Here is a 10,000-nt window from a genome sequence, read left to right on the forward strand (position 1 = left end):
AGCCTAAGTAAATAAAATATGGATAAAGTGGTTACACAGATGCGTTCCCGGTTGGAATGGGTTAATTTATACATGGGCTGCATGGTGGTCCATCGCAATGTCTCTTTCCCCTTTTGCCTGGTTCTGGCGTTTGCCTTCCTCTTTGTCATTTCTGTGGCTGTGCCGTTGCCTCGGGGGGCTTAGCTGTGTCTGCACCACGCAGGAGAATCCACATTTGTTCATTTACAATTTACAATGTAGGCATTTAGCGGAACGCGCTCATCCACAGCGACTTACAAGAGCCAGATCAGAGTAAATGGCTTGAACCCATGGTTCAACATGAAAACGCTCACATAAATAGACTGCATTTTGTATTCAAATAGAGAGGAGACAATTAGAAACACTCGCTTAAAAAGCTCACGACTAGTCACATCGCCATTATTTGAGCATGTAGATCGGCTATTTTCACTAATCGCATGACAATATATATATCTATAGGGCTTAAGTGGTTAAAGGGGAATACCACTCATTTTCAACATTAAACCATATCATAATATACCTTTAGAGCTGTTGGAGCTGTGGAAATAAGAATGAAAAATCCCCCCTTCTATGTTGCCTAGAACTGGAGAATTGATTGTTGTGGTCATGTGATCAGTAATCTCTCAAGAACAGATCCTGCTCTGCGTTTGAATCTGTCGGTAGCCGTGTTGACAACCCGTGCACATTGGTTACAAGTGGGCGTGCTATCAGATCAGGAAGCAGGCTGCGCTTTACCCAATCAAATGTAGTGGGCGGGATATACGTGTGTGCCGTTCCTTCCCCACTAGAAACAAACCGAAACTCATTTAACAATAGCGTCCTCGAAGCCGACAAGACCACGGAAAGTTAGTAACATTTTAAATTGCTCTTTCATCATAGAAACAAGTGGGCTTATAACCAAAACGATCCATGTTCTTTGGGAGAAATGGTGTTAGTGTTCCGTGGAGAAATATTGTTAGTGGGAATGAAAACATAGTCGCACCACCGGAAGTGAAAGGCTGAAGGCAGACCAAAACCCCTGGTTTCCCTGAGCACGGGTGCTTTGTTGAGCTCCTCCCAGAGCCAAGTGAATAAGTAAAAAACAGCAGAGGGCACTGTTTTTCCATTTTATTTGGCGATGGGTTCACAGATTGTGTGATCAGCGACATACGGACGGTGCACTCTTTGACTCCGCCCTCTAGGCTGCTGCATTCACTAGAATGGGGAATCTCACTTCCAGCTGAAACAGTGTGACTTGTAGTAGTTTATAATGGCATTATGGTTACGTATCACATTTAACAAGACATAGTACTTGTAGATAATACAGATCAATTGGCTGACAATGCTCTCACACGTCTTAACTTTATATTCAAGTGATCACATGACCCCAGCAATCAATTCTCCAGTTCTAGGCGACATAGAAGGGGGGGGGACTTTATTCTTATTTCCACACAACAGCTCTAAGGTATATTATGACCTGGTTCAACGTTAAAAATGAGTGGTATTCCACTTTAACCCATTGAGGCCTGAGGTTCCGATTCTGAAAAATGTCTTCTGAATCTTAACGGTATTCTGAAAAACCTATGTTTCTATGTCAGTGGTTTTCAAACTTTTTCCTGTCAAGGACCACCAAAATGATATGAATTTGGCCGCGGACCCCCATCTCAAAATATTTTGTTCCAGGGACCCCCAGAAGCAAAGATTTGAGTTAATGTTTGCTTGAAAAGAATATATATATATATTCAAAGGATTTGCACACATTTTCACGATTTTTCAAAAATAGCAGATCTACAAGCTTGTAGCGCGGCACTCGGTGCCGCGCTATGAGCTTGTATATCTGCTATTTTTGAATAGTCCAAAGTGTAAAATAATGCTTTTTAGCTCAAATGAAAAAAGTGACACAGATGCGTTCCAGGTATCAATGGGTTAATGCAATGTTTACCCATCAAGGCCTAAATACAGTATCTTCATAGAACGGTTGGCACTTCCCAGGGTTTGGCTGCATGGCTCTCTTTCTGTGGTAACTGCAAACACTCACGTACACGTGGGACGGCGCAGCTAATGACCACACAGACGAGGGGATTGAGTTTTTGAAATCAAAAGGCCTCATTGAACACATCTGGTACGACACAACCATTTCCATAACTCACGTCAACACCGAGCAGAGTGACTCACCGCTGAACAAGGAGCTGGTTTTGTTGTTATTCATGTTGAATAAATGCTGAGGTAATGAGGACATTAGACACTATAAAAGCAACGGTCTGCACTATTGCGTACACAAACACATCCTGTCACAGTATAAAAGGTGCACTTCTATGCTACTCAGTGGTGGAAAAAGTACTCAAATTCTTTACTTAAGTACCAATACTGCAATATAGAAGTACTCTGTTACAAGTAAAAGTCCAGAATTCTTAATTTACTTGAGTAAAAGTACAAAAGTATTGGTATCAAAATATACTTAAAGTACAAAAGCAAAAATACTCATTATGCAGAATGTCCCATTTCAGTTTTCAAATGTATAAAACACTTTTGAAAATAGCAGATCTACAAGCTCACAATGCGTCGCGATGCGACGCATTGTGAGCTTGTAGATCAGCTATTTTCAAATGGACGAAATGTATATAGGGCTGAAGTGGTAAATGTGTGTTTTGTAATAATAATCAAAATCTACAAAGTAACTAGTAACTAAAGTTTTAGTGGAGTAAAAAAACAATATTTTTGCCTCTGAGATGTAGTGGAGTAGAAGTACAAGTACTGAAAATGGGATGTACTCCGTTGAAGTAAAAAAAATCCTGAAAAGCGTACTTAAGTACAGTACTTGAGTAAATGTACTGATGCTACTGTATGGCGCCGGGGATGCATGCAGTGCATACACACCGACATACCAGAGATCAGACAGACTGCATGCACAGCATAGAAACACACAGTGTTTTTTGCCTGGAGAGTATACAGCATAGTAGTGAGCGCCTTAGAATGGCTCTCATAGGGTTACAACAAAGTGCAATATATTCCCCCCCCCCCCCCCCCCCCCCCCCCTGTGTGTGTGTGTGTGTGTGTGTGTGTGTGTGTGTGTGTGTGTGTGCGTGCGCGTGTGCGTGCATACTTGTACAGCTATCTTTTTGAGAGGCTGGTGCCTAGAGCTGCCTTAGAACTAGGAAGGCTAATGAGTCACTTTTAGATTTGTAGTGTTGGCTATTCAGAAATAGCAGTCATACAACACAACATCTGCTATTTTTTAACATGTTTGAAAAATCTTGGAAGTGTTTGAAAAATGATGAGTCATTTTGAATTACGAAAAAGTTAGAAGGCATTTGTAGAATGAGCCTCAGGTCTTAACCCATTAAGACCTGGAACACATCTGTGTCAGTTTAGATTTCTTTGGCTATTCAAAAATAGCAGATATACAAGCTCAAAGCGCGGCACCGAGTGCCGCGCTATGAGCTTGTAGATCTGCTATTTTTGAAAAATCTTGAAAACATTTTTTTTTTCTTTTTTCAAAAAACTCTTAGGATTTAGAAAACATTTTTAAGAATCCCCTCAGTCTTAAAGGGTTGTTAATGGGCTAAAGGCTGCAGTGTGCTCCTTATGGAAACAAAGTTCAGCAAGGTAATACAAAAAAAATGGTTTCAGGCTATTTGAGAAGTGGACCTATGTATGTTCAGAGTGTTGTTTATGCTGCTCATATGCTGAGTTGGCAGAACCTTGCGACCCAGGCACAGACCACAGACACTTACTGTTCACTAACATGGATTTAGTGAGAAGAAGAGTTATAACCAAGCACAAGTGTATTAGGGGAAACTTTTGCAGAGTTGTACTTTCACCTTCGCTGAAAGTATCTCGCATTACTCAAGCCAGTTATATAGCGTACCACAGTATAAAACATCTATTACCTCATTTGACTTTATCAATTGCACCGCACTAAAGTATTTAGTAAACTTGGTTTTGTTACTTCTTTGCGATCATCATCAGAGAGAGAGAGAGAGAGAGAGAGAGAGAGAGAGAGAGAGAGAGAGAGAGAGAGAGAGAGAGAGATGAGAGAGAGAGAGAGAGAGAGAGAGAGAGAGAGAGAGAGAGAGAGAGAGAGAGAGAGAGAGAGAGAGATCCAACGCTTAAATGCCAAAATTGTTATAGTACGTCATCAGCAAATTATATTTTTAGTGTGATTACGCAAGAGGGAGCTCTTCGCCAACCTATGAATGATGCCTTGACTGCCAGAGAAACAGTAAACAGTTTGTTTACATCCAGGTTGAATAAAAAAGACAGGCGGATTGTCAAAAAGACCTTATGCTACTAGCATGAATGGCGGATGAATTAATTAATTGCAAACTAACTACTGCATTGCCTTCTTCATGATTTAATTTGTTTTTATTCCCACAATCTGCCAACAACGCACCATTAATACATTTGAAGAAAGGTTGGCCTGAGGATGTTAGGAGGTACAAACCGTTAATCCCTCTCTTTAAGCGACTAGAAACACAACCAGATGGCAATTTGTTCATGGAGAGAGATTGAGCAACCCACTTTGTGCTCACTGCGTCTGTCTGTCGCCAGGAATGGTGAAATCTCTGTGACAAATTATGTCAAAGCAAAACATCGGAGGAGGAGGATGAGGGTGATGAAAACAAACCAAAGTAGAGATCTGGCCAAATTGTCAAATAATATAAAAAAGAGGCAAACATTTTGAAAATAGCAGATCTACAAGTATAGCAGAAAATAGCAGATCTACAAGCTCACAACGCCTTGCGCTGTAGCTTGTAGATCTGGTATGTTCTGCTATACTTGTAGATCTGCTATGTTCACAATATTTATTTGTGGAACCGAGTCAAACTAAATGTAATGCCTACAATTCAAAAGTGCTTTTCAGGGTGGGGGCACCCCAGTTCAAATGTGATTATTCTGGGGGGTCACGCCCAGAAAAGGTTGAGAACCATACAGCAAGGGTCTTCAACAGGGGGTCCGGGACCCCTAGAGGGTCCTCAGAGTTACTACAGGGGGTCCCCCAAATCTTTGTGTGATATGATTATTTTGCTTTACATTAACCACTTGAACCCTAGTATCCATTTTCTGAGGAGAACTTTAGCCAAAAATAGCAGTGTCTGAGCAGTGATACATACACATATTTTTCCGTTTTCATATTTTACACATAATTGAATAGCTTTTTAAAACTTTTTTTTTTCCTGAGAGATCTGACGTTTGTTGTGACACAACACTATGCAACGCGTCGCTCTTGAATGTCCCTCACCGTAAGTGACGCACTTTTGCGACACTTCCGGCGCCCGACCGGAAGTGTCTAACGAGCGGAAACGGTTTCAACCAAAGGGCTCGACTCACGAGCTTGCATGCACACGGGGTCGCGCACGAAGATGACGCAAAAACGCGTCACCTCCGTGACGCACAACGTGTCACCTAGGCCCCAAATAGGCCCCGCCCGTCACATTTCACAACCCGGAAGAAGGGGTGACAAGGGAGAGTGCGCTGGGTGAGCAACTCCAGGGACGTGCACAGATAGACTCTAGGTGGTGCTAGAGCACCTGCCCTTTGCCCTCTTGACCAGAAGTGCCCTTTTTTCAGTTTACAGCAGGGGTCTTCAACAGGGGGTCCGGGACCCCTAGTGGGTCCTCAGAGTTACTACAGGGGGTCCGCCAAATCTTTGTGTGATATGATTTTTCTTTTTACCATAACCACTCGAAACCTAGCATCCCTTTTCTGAGGAGAACTTTAGCCAAAAATAGCCGATCTACAAGATCGGCTATTTTTGGCAAAGAGGTATAGGTGTAGAGGGAAAAAAGAGCAGACCAAGTAAACAAAAAAAAGTATAATTTACTTGAGCGCCTGCCCCTCAAAATGCCTGTGCACGCCACTGAGCAACTCAATGCAAGTGAATAGGAGGGGATTTCCTGTGCCCTCTCTATTATGTTGTAACTCCATGGGTCCTTTCTGCAGTGGAGAGCTAAGTAAAGCCAGTAGAGTTAGAGTTCAAGTAGAGTTCAGCCAGTATATACCATGTGGTTGAAGAGATTTGGGCCGCGCGCGCTACAACTGCATGGTCCAATGTTTGATCCCATTAGGAACAAAAAACTGCTACAAAGTACAAAGTCTCTAGCCCTGTGTAGACATTCAGGTTGAATCAGAGCTAAGGACATGTTGGATACTGATAGGAGGCGACTATAGGATTAAACATGTCACAGTATATACTCTTAAGTTAAGAGTATACTGTGACTTTTTTAAGAGTCTTAACGTCTCTGGAAGAAGTAAAAGTTGCAATACCGCAAAATAAAAATACTCTGTTTCAAGTAAAAAAGACCTGTGTTCAAAATGGCACTTGAGTAAAAGTACAAAAGTATTTGAATCAAAATATACTTAAATATACCAAAAGTAAAAGTACTAATGTTTGAAAATAGCAGATCTGCAAGCTCACAACGCGTCGCGATGCGACGCGTTGTGAGCTTCTAGATCTGCCATTTTCAGATAGTCTATGTATAAAATAGGGCTGTAGTGGTTAATGTGTGTATTATAATACAATAATTTATATCTGCAAAGTAACTAGAAACTAAAGTTTTCAAATAATTGTAGTGGAGTAAAAGTATAATATTTGCCTCTGAGATGTAGTGGTGTAGAAGTAAATATATATTACTTGAGTAAATATACTTAGTTACTTTACACCACTGGTTATTTTCCAAGTGTACTCTCTCGCTCTCTCTCAGCTCACAACAGCGTTTCAGCACCGGACAGCTCCGTAATATCTCTCTCTCTCTCTCTCTCTCTCTCTCTCTCTCTCTCTCTCTCTCTCTCTCTCTCTCTCTATCTCTATCTACAAGGTCACAACGCGTCGTAGATTGGCTATTTTCGGCGAAGAGATTGGTGTAAAGGGACAAAAGGAGGGGAGCTAGAATGGTCAACTAATTACAGTATATATACTGTAGGGTTTAAGTGGTTAAATACAGAAAGGAGTAGATGATGATAAGGCCTATGGAAAGGTTTTTACAGCACATTCACAGAAGGTCTCTTTTCCCCTCTGACATGCTGCTGTATAGTCTGGGGTCAGCATAGGGTCCCCACACATGTTCTGTCCAGAGAACATATACATATATATATATATAGAAGCAGAAGAACCGCTGAGGCGGAGGAGAGGAGACACGCTGACAACTGGAGTGTAGCAGCCAGGGTCACAGAGAGAGGACCTCCAGCACACTATGGAGAGGAGAGGATTCTCCTTCTCTAGCCATGCAGTGGAGAGGATTCTCCTTCTCACAGTAGAATTACAGTAGAATTTGAGAAATAGACATGGTGAGGAACCATTGTCCTGTTCCTCACAAGAACATAAATGGTTGTTTTATGGCTACATAAAGATTTGGGGGACTTATAGTGTTTGACTGTAGGGTCAGTGTTAAAAGCGCGGCATCGAGTGCCGCGCAGCTTGTAGATCTGCTATTTTTGTTTTAAATCGTGAACATTTTTGCAAATGTTTTTTTTTTTTCAAGCGAACATCTTTGACTCAAATATTCGCCTCTGGGGATTCTACAAAACAGTTTTTTGAAAAAACGTATGTCAGTGGTTATCAAATTGTTTTCATGTCAAGGACCCCCAAAATAGACCCAATCGATGGTCTTGAAGGCCGGATCCAAACCCAGCCGGAAGCAATAGGAAGCGGCGCTTCCTATTGCTTCACCAATGTCCCCGCCTTTTTTTTTTTTTACCAGAAATGCCACTGTGGATAAATGGAATGAACGCTTTGATAATATGACTTAAAATTGTACCCATAAAAACATCCTCAACAGTCAATTCTATATCATTACTCAACGTTGTTATATTGTCATTCTATTGTGTTGTTTGAACCTCCTATAGTTAGTATGGTGTCCCACCACCATCACATGAGGTTGAAAGGAAAGTGATCTTGCGTAACACAAGCCCCAAAATCCCCGGAGCCTGAATCTCTCTCATCTCTCCGTAAATCTCCATTGGAATGAATGCGCTGCAGAGGCATCCCGCGGCTACAGTACAGCCCACAGCCATCGGAAAAGCGGCTTTGACAAAGGCAGAGACAGGGGATGTATATACAGTACAGTGGGCTATTTCTGAAGATATGAGCATGCACGTACTGGTACTGTGTGTGTGTGTGTGTGTGTGTGTGTGTGTGTGTGTGTGTGTGTGTGTGTGTGTGTGTGTGTGTGTGTGTGTGTGTGTGTGTGTGTGTGTGTGTGTGTGTGTGTGTGTGTGTGTGTGTGTGTGTGTGTGTGTGTGTATGCATCATTTCGTCTTAAAGCCCGATTTATACGTTGTTGGTACGCCGGTGATGGGTGCCGGAAATAGACAATCTGCTAAAGCTCTCTGCTATAAGAGAGAAATACAAGTTATATTAGATCGGCTATCTTCGGTGCCCCAACACCGTCGTACAGCAGAAGCATAAATTAAGCATAACCGCGTCGTCGTGTTGTGCATGTGGAGCCCTCTAAGGAATCTTATCCTATGACAAGATCTTGTTATCACTGTGTGTGTGTGTGTGTGTGTGTGTGTGTGTGTGTGTGTGTGTGTGTGTGTGTGTGTGTGTGTGTGTGTGTGTGTGTGTGTGTGCGTGTGCGCGTGCGTGTGCGTTCGTGCGTGTGTGCATGTGTGTGCCTGTACTTGTATTGCTATTGTGAGAGAAGTATAGTAGAATTTGAGAAATAGACATGGTGAGGAACCATTTTCCTGTTCCTCACAAGAACATAAATGGTTGTTTTATGGCTACATAAAGATTTGGGGGACTTATAGTGTTTGACTTTAGGGTCAGTGTTAAAAATGGCAAAAGTAAAAGTGCCATTCATAAAATCTCAACCCGACTCGACTACTGTAATGCACTTTATGTTGGCGCTATAGCCAAGTCTGCTTGTCACGACTACAGTTTGATGTTCTGTAGGATCAAATCTCCCCGATTCTTGCCTCCCTACACTGGCTCCCTTTTGTCACACGATTCAGTTTAAGATGTTAAGGTTTTTAAGTCTTTAAATGGGCTGGCACCATTGTACCTATCTTACATAGCTTCTACCTCCCAATAGTTCTACAAGGGTCTTGCGGTCGACTGACCAGTCACACCTTAAGGTCCCAGCAACAAAGCTGAAGACCTGGGGAGATAGATCATTTTCCGCCATAGCGCCCACACATGTGGAACGAGCTTCCACCACATGTTAGAACGTTTGAATACTCACTTGTATTCCTTCGCGTTAAAAAATGTAGACTTAAGGTCCTTACACACCGGTGGCGATTTTTTCATGCGAATAATATGTTTTTTTTTAAACCTTATAAAGTCAATGCAAGCTTCCACATCCGTTTCGCGGAGCGAAAAAGCGCCTTTTATTTATTCGGACCGAATTTTGAGTATATTTGCATAATCGCCAATATGTAATGACCTTAAGAATTGCTGTTCCACCAGGCATTATGTTTGTTTATTGTCTCCGCCAGGCCGAAAGGCATGGCGAGAGAGTATGTTTTACCCCCTGTCCGTCCGTGTGTGTGTGTGTGTGTGTGTGTGTGTGTGTGTGTGTTTGTGTGTGTGTCTGTGAACAGCTAATCTCCGGCACCGTTGGCCCGGTCGCTCCGAAACTGTGCACACACACTCCCTGGATGCCAATTCAGAACCTCTGGCCCACTTTTTTCACTTGGGCCTGTTATAGCGCCACCAGGAGGCCGATTTGTGCAAAACCCATTTACTCCTACAGATTTAATCCAAACGTCATGCAAATCGGTACACAGTATCTCTATAGTCATGTGATCAACACGGATCTGTCCGATTTCCCATATTCCATCCTCATTGGCTATATGGTTGGCTTCCAAACCTTGCAGGATTGGTCTGTTTTGAACAAAAAGCCTCAAACTATGCACGCAGCTTGCGATTTCCGTGAAATTTCACACGCACATTCCCACTAGGCCGAGGAAGAAATGCCATCCTTTTCATATTGGCCTGTTATAGCGCCACCAGCAGGTCTAATTTAGCACAACACATTTTTGGAACAAAATGCCTCAAATC

At 42.3% G+C, this 10,000-nt stretch overlaps 1 protein-coding gene across 1 annotated transcript in view; it reads right to left on the reverse strand.

Annotated features, from left to right (window-relative positions):
- The window catches only part of brinp2 (bone morphogenetic protein/retinoic acid inducible neural-specific 2), a gene marked incomplete at both ends in the record, with an annotated part of 180,243 nt that overhangs the window by 103,970 nt on the left and 66,273 nt on the right, over window positions 1-10,000 (reverse strand). The window lies entirely within an intron of this gene.

The sequence above is a fragment of the Gymnoscopelus microlampas genome, assembly GCF_963454915.1.
Source record: "Gymnoscopelus microlampas genome assembly, chromosome: 5".
In the NCBI taxonomy this organism is placed as follows: Eukaryota; Metazoa; Chordata; class Actinopteri; order Myctophiformes; family Myctophidae; genus Gymnoscopelus; species Gymnoscopelus microlampas.